We start from the raw sequence: 13112 nt of genomic DNA on the forward strand, positions 1-13112 counted from the left end.
TTTTTTTTTTTTTTTTTTTTTTTTTTGGTCTCCTTTGAGGCATCCTAAGACACAAGAGATTTTGTCTCAGTGGGAATGTTGTGGTAGATTACATTTGCTGTAAATAAGTGACATTTTTAGAAAGCAATGAGTTCCACTGAATTTCTCCTGAAGAGAAAAAAATTGCAAAGCTAAATAAGAGACTCTCAGAGTCAGACTGAAAATTCATAATAAGCCTAAAAAGTAGCTGCTCTTCTTTCTGGCTTTCTGAGGGCACTGGAGGCAAATAGTTCCAACTTCATAGAAAATTCTGGGCTGGAACCAAAGTAAAGATGTGCCACACATCTCAAAACAAAGGTATTCAACCGCCTGGCATTCATACCAAAAGGAGCTCCTTTCCACTCAAGTCCCGTAATGAAAATTATTCCTCCATTAACAGGTTGAGCAGTATCCATTTGCCCAGCCAAAGTGAGAAATCAGGCAAAAACCACCTGCTTCTCAGAACACTCAAGGGCAAAGTAAAAACTGTATCTAGCCTCCCAGCAGGGTATTTTTTCGCCTGATTAAATGCCCTGTCCTTTGAAGTAGAGCTTCTAAGTGGTAGTGAGAGACCATTCTCTCGACTGGGCTTAACCACAGAATCCCCTATCTTTTCCTGAGGAGTGTACTTCCTCTTCTTCTTACCTGGGTCTCAGGACTGAGTTGGCAGGGGTGGCACAGTAGGAGTCAAAATGGCAGCCATGTTTCCATCTCAGTCCCCATCCTTGCTAACTGTGTAACCCTACACCAGAGTCTCATCTCTTTACAGTCAAATTAGTAATGGTAACAGGATCTACCTCATCAGTTTGTTGTGAGAATTAAATTAGGGAATATGTGTGAAGCACTCAACCATGTAGGCATACACTTCCCACGGATTTACATTGTTAAGTGCTCAATAAGTGTTAGTCTTTACTGTTCCTTACTATGATTATAGTTGTGGTTACAATGGTTTTAGAGATGGTGCCAGTAGAGGTCTAAGGAAAGAAGAATAATTATAAGTGAGTATGGCAGTGGCTGGGCACCTCAAATCCTACCACTATGAGCCTTGGTAGGACATGTTTCAGTCAATTGATTTGGAGATTAACCAGGAAAGTCTTCAGCATAATAAATCTGGTCTATTTCATCAGTCTCATTCTTTCAGCCTTATTCAATATAGACCTTAGGATCTTACATTTGGAAGGAAACTAGAAAACCAACACTGTCTACTCATTTGATGCTATAATCTCTTCTACAACCTCATCAAGGTGGTTGCCCAGACTCCACTTGGTGCCTTGAGTGTGATAAAGAATGCATTACTTTAAAGGCAGCTTTAAACAGCTCTCACTGAAATGTCTTCTTTGTATTAAGTAACCAGCTTCCACTCGTTTGCCTTAGCCCTTCTTTCTGCGGATATATCAACCACATTTAATCCCCCTTCCATAGGATGAGAGGCCTTCGTGTATGAAGATAACAGTCCTTCATATATATGAAGCCAACCCTTGGGCTCAGTCAGGCATCTTTTCTTCTTCAGGTTAAATACTCCTGGATCAGTCAATTCTTTTTATGTCAGTCTCTTGAATCCTTCATCTTTTTCATAACTCAACTCTAAAGATGCCCCCAATCTAACAATTAGCTAATCTTGTAAAAGCTTAATATCTAGAATTGAACAGAAATTGTTTCAGTAATAACATGAGCAATAGTGACAATATTCATGATGATAAAAATAATTTACCAAACTGCCAAACTACTAGAACTAATAAATGAATTCAGTAAAGTTGAAGGACATAAGACTAAAATACAGAAATCTGCTGCATTTCTATACACTAATAACAAAGTAGCAGAAAGAGAATTAAGAAAATAATGTCATTTATACTTGCACCAAAAAGAATAAAATACCTAGGAATAAACTTAACCAAAGAGGTGAAAGACCTATACTCTGAAAACTATAACACACTGATGAAGGACACTGAAGATTATACAAACAAATGGAAAGATAAACTATGTTCATGGATTGGAAAATTTAATATTGTTAAAATGTCCATATTACCCAAAGCAATATCCAGATTCAATGCAATCCCTATCAAAATACCTATAGAATTTTTCACAGGACTAAAACAAATAAAGCTATATTTCGTGTAAAACCCCCAAAGACCCTGAATACTCAAAGCAATCTTGAGAAAGAAGAACAAAGCTGGAGGTTTCACAACCCCAGATTTTAAGGTATACTACATAGCTATGGTAATCAAAACAGTATTGCACTGGCACAGACACACAAAACAGACATACAGATCAATCAAACAGAATAAAGAGCCCAGAAAAAAAAAAATCACACCTATATGGTTACTCACAGCAAAGGAAGAATATACAATGGATAAAAGACAGTGTGTTCAATAGACAGTGCTGGAAAAACCGAAGAGCTATAGGCAAAAGAATGAAACTGGGCTGCTTTCTTCCACCATACACAAAAATAAAGTCAAAATTGATTAAAGACCAAAATGTGAACCTGAAGCCATAAAACTCCTAGAAGAAAAACACAGGAAGTAATCTCTTAGACATCAACCTTAGTATCATTTTTCTAGAAACCTCTACTCAGGCAGGGAAACAATAGCAAAAATAAACTATTGGAACCACACCAAAAAACTTTCACATAGTGAATGAAACCATTGACAGAATGAAAAGGCAACCTACTGAATGAGAGAAGATATTTGCAGACAATATATCTGATAAGAGTTAGTATAAAGAATATGCAGAGAATATAAACAACTCAACACAAAAACAAACAAACAAAAAATATTCAATTAAAAAATGAGGCAGAGAGGACGCCTGGGTGGCTCAGTCGGTTAAGTGTCTGGCTCTTGGTTTTAGCTCAGTTCATGATTTTACGGTTTGTGAGTTCAAGCCTCATATCGAAGGGCTCTGTGCTGACAGAGCAGAGCCTACTTGGAACTCTTATTCTCTGCCCCTTGCCTGCATGCGTGCACACATGCACACATGCATTCTCTCTCTCAAAATAAACTTGTTAAAAAAATGGGCAGAGAACCTGAATAGACATTTTTTCCAAAGAAGATATACAGATGGCCAACAGACACATGAAAAGATGCTCAACATCATGGAAATGCAAATCAAAACCACAATAAGTTACCATACACCTGTCAGAATAGCCAGTATCAAAACAATAAGGAATAACAAGTGTCAGTGAGGATGTGAAGGAAAAGGAATCCTTGTGCACTGCTGGTGAGGATGTAAACTGGTGCAGCCACTGTAGCAAAAGTATGAAGCATGCAAATTCCTCAAAAAATGAAAAAAAATAAATACTATTAATTCAGTAATTCTACTACCAAGTATCTGCCCAAAGAAAACAAAAACACTAATTCAAAAAACTATATGCACTCCTATGTTTATTGCAGCATTACTTACGATAGCCAATATATGGAAGCGACCTAAGTGTCCATCAATAAATGAATGGATAAAGAAGATGTGGTATATATTTGCAATGGAATATTACTCATTGCATATTATAATATAATAAAATAATATGCAATAATATTGCCATAGAAAAGAATGAGATCTTGCTATTGGCAACAACACAGATAGACCTAGAAGGTATTATGCTAATTGCAGTAAGTCAGAGAAGGACAAATATCATATTATTTTATTTATATGTGGAACCTAAAAAAATACTAATTAAAACACAGAAACAGACCCATAAATACAGAGAACAAACTGGTGGTGGCCAAAGGACACAAGGATGGGCAAAATACATGAAGGGGCATGGGAAGTACTGCTTCCAGTTATGGAATGACTAAGTCACAGGGATGAAAGGCACATTATAGGGATAGTCAATAGTGCTGTGATAGCATTACAGATGGTGACAGATGGTAGCTACATGTGGGGTAAGCATAGCATAACATACAGTTATCAAATCACTGTGTTATACACATGAAACTAATAAAACTATAGTTGCATGTCAACTATACTTTAAGAAATCTATCAAAAGTTTTCTCTTAAGCATTGTTTTACAGATTTTACATTTATTATCTCAGTTAATACTCAACCCTATGAAGTAGGTATAATTATTCTACCCATTTAACAAATCAGCAAAGTGAGGCACAGAGAGGGTTAAGTAACTTGCCCAGCACTCTAAAGCTAGTAATGAATAGAGCTGGGTTTTGAAACCAAGAACTCAAGCTCCAGAGCTTGCTCTCTTAATCAATAAATTACACTATGAAACTGTCATCTCCTTTGTTTTATGGATCACACCTCTATTAATTCAGCCTGAAATCATGGAGGCACATATTTTCTATCATTCTCAGCTCCCTGCCAATTAAAAAAGTTGATAAGCAAGCTCTCTTACCTTCCCTCAAGTCCCTAATACAAGCATTAAGTAAGAAGAAACATTATCACATCTACCTGAAACTTCCATATAGATCAAAGCAGATCCTTCATCAAGACTCATTGGTATGTTCAAGGTGCTTGGGTGGCTAAGTACATTGAGCGTCTGACTTGGTTTCAGCTGAGGTCATGATCTCATGATCTGTGAGTTCGAGTCCCATGTTGGGCTCTACGCTGGCAGTGAAGAGCCTGCTTAGGATCCTCTCTCTCCTTCTCTCTCTGCCCCTTCTCTGCTCACTCTCTCTCTCTCAAAGTAAATAAATTAACTTAAAAAAAAAAAAGAAGAAGACTCATTTGTATGTTTCAATAGTTACTCCTTTACTTAATAGCTCTTACATCCAATTCCTTTTTCCCCATCTTGTTGATAAGGATATCACAAAATGCATTGCCAAATACTTTGCTGATACTTAGTTTTTTGCTTTCCTGAGTTAGAAGTATAGTAACAATACGGAATAGAAATGTGAGTTTGGTTCATACAATATGGCTTATTTTTAGTGTCTTTAGTAAATAATTATAATTCTGCTGATCACATTTTTCTCTCTTCTATGGGCTCATACCTTCTGTTAATAATGCCCTCCAAACTCTTTCCCAGATTCCAACGAAGCTCATAAGCCCATAGCTTGCATTACGTACACTCTTTTCCATCTTTAGTCTTTAGGAACCTCCCCCATTCTCTACTATTTCTCAAAAACCACCAACTGGATTTCAAGAACCTTATTTACAAACTCTCTCTGCATCCTGGGATATCATTCATCCAAGTCAAGCAATCTGAATCAATGCAGAGCAATTAGGTGATTTTAACAGCCTCTGATACTAAATTTTCTTTGTCTATCTTTTCCTGTCCAAAGACCTATTTTCTTGTCAGAGAAGAAAGGAATGAAACAGGCATATGAGGGGTTCTCTGACATTACTTAGGACTCTATGTTTCAAATGACAGAAAATCTAGTTCCTGCAGGTTTAGACAAAAGGAAGAATTACTCAATCTTGGTTGGAAATCAGGGGTGCCCTAGTGTAAAGAATGTTTGATCCAGAGCCACAAAAATATCACTAGGTTCTAGTTTCGCCCCATCTTTTTGGCTCCGCTTTTCTCCATCCTGGCTTCATTTTTGGTCTCTCTGTGTTGGCAAGATGGTAGCCAGAAGCTCAGTTTTGTATCATACCAAGTTCTAACCCAAAGGAAGGAGAACAACCTCCCTACAACATATAAACTAGAGTCCTAAGCTTGTATGTCACTGACTCAAACTGGGTTAGACACCCACCTATGAAAATAACTATGGCCAAGGGAATGGAAGTCTCTAATTGACTTAGAACTCACATGCTCACCAAGGCAGCCAGGAGTGGAGTCAGTGCCACTGGATTGAAAGTGAGGGGCGGGGGCTGCTGGGTGGCTCAGTCAGTTAAGTGTCCAGCTCTTGATTTCGGCTCAGGTCATGATCTCATAGTTTGTGAGATCGAGCCCCACATCAGGCTCTGTGCTAGCAATCCAGAGCCTGCTTGGGATTCTCAATCTCTCTCTCTCTTTTTCTGCCCCCATCACACTCAGGCATGCTCACTATCTCTAAATAAATAAATAAATAAATAAATAAATAAATAAATACACACACTTTTATTTAAAAAAAAAAAAGAAAATGAAGGGAAATAAAAACCTTCATTCACAAGAAGGAGAAATATATATCAGGTCTCTAAAAAAGGGGGGGAGTGTTCACCATATCTATTTCTCCATTGACAGCCCATCTCAACTATAGGAAGAAAACCATACTTTAGTATTTTTATTGTGGCATTCATTGAAAACCTCCCTCTGTCACAGCACTGCAATGCTAAATATCCCTGAAGCTTTAGCCCTCCTGTTACTATCCCTTAGGTACATACAACTTTCTTACAGCCATGCTGGGCGAGGTGCTCACACCCTGTCCCCTCTGTGAAATAAACCTCATATTCATCAAAATTCCCAGCAACTCAGGGTTCTTATTCTTCTTTCTCCATGACAAAGTGCAGGCCTCTCCTACCTATTTCAGTTCCTTATAATCTAAGAGGTAATCTCTTTTCCAGAAGATCGGATTTATTCTCTTTACAAAAACTTCATTCTTAAGCTGACGCATATAGCATTGCCAATATTTGATTTTTTTTAGCCCACAAAAATGCCAGTTTCTGTGCTCAACCCAAGAGGCAGCTCCTGTGAGACATAGTTTCTCTCTTTTCTTCTTGTGCCACATTTTCCATGTCCTAGTCTCTGATTCACGTTTCCGCTTCTTTCTATCTTACTGGAATCTTATCCCTCTGGGTCTCCTGTCTGTATTGGTTCTTCCATTCTATCAATGCGTGCTTTCCTCCAAGCCCACACAGTGCTCCTCTGCATATTTTCCGAACAGTAGAAAAATAAATACTACCTTACTACCTAAAATTTAACAATCAATAACTTGTACTTCTACATTAGAAGTTCTCCACAGTAGTCTGCAATACATTTGGTTTAGCAGTGATCACTACCCTCATTTTACAGACCAAGACACAGACCAAGTCCAAAGAGATTGTATGATTTTCTAATTAGCACCAGAACTGGATCTGGAGGCCAGGTTCCAATTTAGTTGCTCTTTTTATTAAACTGCACTGGACTCTCCTAACTTCTGCAGGAAACAGCAGAGTGAAATATGGGGTTCCTTGGCCAGATCTAATCAGTTTGGTTTCATTTAATAACATAAATAATAACATGAGCATCTGTACAGTGCTTTACAGTTTATAAAGCACCTCCATTTTCTTAAACCCAGTTGCTCCTAACATAAAAATGCCTGAAGTAGGTACTATTATTTGAGGCAAAGATGGAGGCTAAGAGCATTTAACTGATTTGTTAATAGTCTTACAGCTGGTAATGAATGAGTCCAGACAAGATTCAAACTCTGGACTTGTGCTTTTAAAGCCAACTCCATTCTCATCTTTCCTGCTGATTCAAAAACCCTCGCTGGGTCTTTGCTCACCTGGGGCCATACAGTATTCTCAATGCTAGGAAAAGTGGATTTTCAGTCCCAATGCTATGACCTAATTTACCTGATAATGAACACAGCCATTTATCACCGACTGAGAAATAAGGAGGAAACCAGAACAAGAGCTAAAGAAGAACAGAGGTAGGGAAAATGAAAACAGGGAAGAAAAGGGGAAAAAAAAGTATAGTATAGTGGGCAAAGAAGCAGGGGACAACACAAAGGAAAAACCAAAAGAGAAACTGTGATAGCATAAGAGACAGGAGCAAAAGACAGTGAGATGGGATAAAATGAGGATATTAAAAAAATAAAAAATAAAAAAAAGCAACAACACATTATTCCAAAGCCCGCAGGTGCCAGCAATTCAAATAAATGTATAGCAATTAACAGAATTAACACAGCCTTAAATAGCTTGGCTCACCAGATGTGGACTCCTATCAGGGTTCTATAAAATGTAAAGTTATTACAGATTAAACCATTAATCATCTGTTCAGAGACTATCTCTGGCTGCAAAACCCCATTCGGTTTTAAATGGCTAATAATCACAAAGGGATGTGGAATGTTATGTGCACAGTGATGTTTTACCCAATCCTTTTTCCTTTAAATATGTGTTCCACACTTCCGATTCTCCTGCTTCTCCCTCCTCCTCATTAGAGACACCATGAGAAAAGAGAGCTGAGAGAAACCAGGCTGTCCCAGAGGCCTCAGCAGCACTCAGCTTCTCCCTAGGCAACTGGAAATAGAAATGGAGAACCAACATACCGGGGGAGAAACAACAGACGGAGGAGATGGAAGGATGGCGTGGAAAGAATCAATTCAAACAACAGGAAAGATCCCAGCACACAAGAGGATACCGTAATGGGCTTGAGGGGGCTCCCTCTCCCTGGTCCTGGTCAATCTGATAAAAACACTATCCTGCACCTCAGTCTGGACTGGGCTTTCCTCTACTACGTTGTGCTTCATCCAATAATAATAGCTCAACAAGGCCAAGGACAAAGAAGAGAAGAAATGTACGTCCTGACCGGAAGAGTCACTGGAAACTGAAATAGGAGTCAGAAAGAAGTGCTGTTCTATAGAAGCTTTAAGATACTGAGAGGCACACTCCTGGTACTCTTCACTGGCACAGTCAATGGGTCAACCTTTCCAACTTACCCTTTAACTTTGTAGGACAAAAAAAAAAAAAAAAAAATACAGTTAGAAGTAGTAGATGGACTAACTTCAATTCTCAAGTAATTTATTTTTTTGTTTATTTATTTTGAGAGAGAGACAGAGTGTGTGGGTGTGGGTGTGTGGGTGTGTGTGTGCACATGGATGAGAGGGGGAGAGGGGTAGAGAGAGCAGGAGAGAGAGAATCCCAAGCAGACTCCACACTGTCAGCACAGAGCCTGAAGGAGGGCTCAATCTCATGAACTGTGAGATCATGACCTGAGCGGAAATCAAGGGCCAGACACCCAACTGACTAAGCCAGATGACACCCTCAAGTAATTTAAAGTCTGAGGAACAAGACAGCAATCTGTGTCATTCTACTACTTAAGGTCCTTCCATATAGCTCCCTATTATCTAGAAAATAAAGTCCAAGGATGGAATATGAGATAAAGTTCTCTATGACCTGGCCCCTACCTAACTTTGCAGCTACATTCACAAAATTCCTCATCTTATACTTTGTGCCCTGAAATTCGCAAATTGTGAGCTCCTCACCCAGGCTTTATGGTGTGTCCTGTCCCCACGCCTTTGCTCATGCTGCTCCACTGTCCTGGAATACTGCTCCCTCCATTCTGCCACGTTCACTTCCATTTGTCTTCAAGACTTACCTTGGGTGTTAGCACCTCCACAGATCTTTCCCGAATCCCAGAATATGCTAAGTCCTCCTCAACAGACCCACTGCACTTGTGAATGCCTCTTTTCACTATCTTTTGTCGAAATTATATTCATTTTATTTGTCTCCCTGACTAACTGTGTGCTCCTCTAACGTGGAAACTATTGCCATGTTAAGATCTTTGGATCTTACTTAGCACAGTCCCTGGTGTCCCGTAGGTTCTCAGTATGTATCTGTTGATCCAAATCCCACCCAGTTGTAGAGCTCCTTGAGGTTAGCTCATTTGTTTGCTTATTCCAGACAGATTGAATGTTTCTTTCTTTCTTTTGTTACATGCCAGGAGCTCTGCTAAGTTCTGGAAAGACTCTTGTGAACAGATGAGGCCTTTGTCATCACAAAGTTACGCACATTTTAATACATGGAAATTGACAGTTGTCACATAAATGATTGAAGGCAACAAACAAGGTGATGACTGTGGGCGGGTAGGATCAGTTTCCCCACTTTAGAAAGGATGAAAGGACTTCAGTGGGATAAACTTCAGAATAAAGTTATTTCTCCTCCTGAATGTGATTTACTAATAAGGGAGATACAAAGATCTACACATGCTAATGTATACAAGTGCGTGGTTACATTTGTATTCATAAACTGTAAGAGGTATTACATAATCCTTAATAATTATTATTATAGCAAAATATATGTCTGCATGGTTTTGCTTTTATGTATATTATTTTGTTTGTTGAGTAGAACACAACAAAGATCCTACGATATCTGTGTTAGGGGTTAAGAAACAGAATCAAGTAAGATAGGTGACTTATTCCAGGCCACAGAGCCAGAGACAAAGCTGGTATTTTCAACGCACTTCTCTCAGCCTTGCTGAGCCTTTCTGTGTAATACTTATCTCATACCAGATAGCTGGGAAGCTCCTGAAAGATTCAACTATTGCCATGTCAAGATGTTCTTTACTGATCCCAGGATATTTACAGGGTTAACAGTGCCTAAGAGCATTTATCTAAAATATTAATTTTACAAACATGTTTATTTACAAGATTATTTATTTAAAGATTATTAATTTGCCAACATGTGATTTCATTCAGCACATGTTTACTGAGACCTCATTAGGCACTGAGAATCATTCTGAGAGCTGGAAATCTTCAAGACCACAAAATAAGACACAGATATTAAAACATGAAAACACAACAAGGAACAAGATGCTAAGTTGGTAATGTTTAAGTGTACACAAATCTTGTGTTGATAACAAGGTGTATGGAGAACCACAATAGCATGAGGACAACCTGGACATAGTCTGTGGTGCCTTTTACAGTGATATCAAGCTAGGAAGTGTGCACCCAGGTGAAATCCACAGTCATTCTGCTCAATAGTGGAGCCAGAACTCAACTTTCGAGTGTGAAGTAACTGTCGTTCAAAGGTAACACCTCTTACGTGCCAAAAAGTATCAGTGATCTGGACCAGAAACTCTGAAGTCCTTTAACCATATCCCCATATTTTGAAGAAAATGATACATAAAAGCACTCAGCTCAATACATAAAAGCACTCAGCTCAACATAAGGCAACATAGAGCCACTAATGGCAAATAAAGACAGAAAAGGGAAGAGATAGAAAGAAGAGGCTGTAAAATAACTGGATGCTGTTCTAAGGGTAAATACTTCAAGTGGGTATGTGGGATTTATCATAGACAGAAATCCCAACATAGCTAGAAGCTTCTGCTCTTTACTAAATTGTCAGAGACAGATACCAAGAAAAGGAGAAGAATTTTCCAGACCTTCCCTACAAAAAAGTGAACTGCAATGATTAAGTGGAAAGAAAGAATAAGCCAGGACTACATTAGACCCAAAGTTATTGGTTTAAAACACTCAGACGAGGGGTGCCTGGGTGGCTCAGTCAGCTGAGCATCTGACTCTTGATTTCAGCTCAGGTCATGATCCCAGGGTTGTGGGACGGAGCCCTACATTGGGCTCTGTGTTGAGCATGGAGCCTGCTTAAGATTCTTTCTCTTCTCTCTCTCTCTCTCTCTCTCTCTCTCTGTCTCTGTGTGTGCGTGCGTGTCTGTCTCTATCTCTGTCTGCCCCTCTCCCTTGCTCGCTCACTCACTCTCTCGCTCTCTAAAATAAAATCTAAAAAAGCACTCAGATGAATGAGAAAGCTTCCCAAGTCCCTTAAAAACACTACAATACTGTGTATATAATGAAAAGATGGTAGTAAAAGTTAATGAAATTCTAAATTTTACATACCATTTACCCCAGTGTGGGCTGGACTTTCTTTTTTTGACTTGATCTGGATTTCAGTGCAGACTTATGCTGCTAGCTATGTGTATATTTTTACTACCAATTGCCACTATTTCTGTTATTGACACTGTTTTGCAGAAGTGCCTTTAATTTTTAAGCTATTAAGAGACACTTTTCACAGACTTTTGAAGCTTTCTGCTCTCTGTCTGGGCAGCATGTGTGCATGTGTGCACATGCAGATTTTATGTACTTAAAGTTTTGCATGGATGAAGCCATCAGAGATACCTTTATGCTTTTATGAGGCTTGTTTCAAAATGTTCAGGAGCATCATTTCTGATTTGTAATTTGCGGTTGGGAAATTGCTCCTTTGTCTCAAAATAAATAATTGAGAGATGGTTCAATATAATTGTGTGCAGGGGAAAATTAGTTCTAGAGGCCACCCCTCGATCCTGTCCAGGAGAACTCCACACTTAGGCCTGTTTCCCTACGAAAATGGATGAGCTCTCCACCGTAATCAATGCCTCATTCATTCCTGAGCCACGTACATGGTAGCAGAATGTTCCTATCTATTTCTGATGAGACTGCAATTCTAATGTGTGTGATTTAACAGTGTTTAAAAGCCTTTCAGGGTTCATTAGGTGTTGAGTGGTTTATACCTTTATTCTATCCACATGGGAGTAAATTCCAGAGAAGAAGTGCTCTGTGTCCACTGCAATTCTATCAGGAATGACCACTGGCATCCCTATAGCCGGCAGAAGCCTAGACAACCCCCAGCAGAAGGAGGAAAACACTTTATGGGTTCTCTTCTGTAATTTATCCTTCAGACCAAGAACAATAGAGAGCTGTAACTGGATTTTTCCCTCCTTTGTCATGTCTCTTCTTCTTACCCCCTTCCTCCCAGTTCACACATGTTTACTGTACCAAGGCCTAGCTCAAATAGCAATTCTTCTCTGAAACTGACTTCCACCTAAAATTTATCTGTTTCCTCCACGCAATTAGAACACTTCATCTGTGGCACTGAATGCACAGTGTCCTGAGTTGTACCTGTTCACTTGCAGATCTCCTCCCCCTCCCTAGATTATGAAGTCTTCAAGCATGGAAACCAAGGCTTATAAAGAGCCACTCAAGTTTGGTTATAATATAAAAAAGGTACCCACTGATTATTTGATAAATGTATCCACTCAGTAAGTAGTTATTATGTCCCTACAGTCTGCCAGCACAACGGACACAGCTTCTGTCCTGACATGGCTCACAGTTGAGTGGCATGATTGAATGCATTTGCAATGCCATCTCATATATAACTGATGTTCAGCAAATTTCAAATAACCATTATAAGAATAAAACATGTGCCCTGAGAGGAGTCTCATAACATGTCACAAGGGATCTTTATCTACAAGAAAGAACACTGTTAGCTTCTCAAGGAATTTCCCCAGGGAAGTGGTATAGATATCTCAGGCAATCAGGCTTAGCTTAGATTAAACAAAAATGTGCAGTGTACTGCTCTGATGACACAGTGTTCTGAAAGAACTCTACCAAATCAAGTCTGATTCTTTTTGCCTCAACAATTGACCTTAGAGATTGAACTTCCACTTGACTGAAGCTCCTCTGCTCTCAGACAGAGGTCTCAACACATCAGCTACAATAGTAATAAATGAGTAATGGCAAAGCCCCACTGCTTTCTCACAGCTGCTA

The 13112-nt window shown here is 39.1% G+C and overlaps 1 protein-coding gene and 1 long non-coding RNA gene across 6 annotated transcripts in view; one reads left to right on the forward strand and one right to left on the reverse strand.

Moving 5' to 3' along the window:
• Positions 1–8405, forward strand: part of LOC144220412 (uncharacterized) — a 48842-nt gene extending 40437 nt beyond the window's left edge. The window contains exon 4 of the long non-coding RNA XR_013331736.1: positions 8016–8405. This is a non-coding gene — a long non-coding RNA (uncharacterized LOC144220412). The remainder of the gene's footprint in view (positions 1–8015) is intronic.
• NRXN3 (neurexin 3) overlaps positions 1–13112 on the reverse strand; it is a 1503781-nt gene that overhangs the window by 1096203 nt on the left and 394466 nt on the right. The gene's annotated exons all lie outside the window — the stretch shown is intronic.

The sequence above is a fragment of the Crocuta crocuta genome, unplaced genomic scaffold, assembly GCF_008692635.1.
Source record: "Crocuta crocuta isolate KB4526 unplaced genomic scaffold, BGI_CrCroc_1.0 scaffold186, whole genome shotgun sequence".
Taxonomy (NCBI): Eukaryota; Metazoa; Chordata; class Mammalia; order Carnivora; family Hyaenidae; genus Crocuta; species Crocuta crocuta.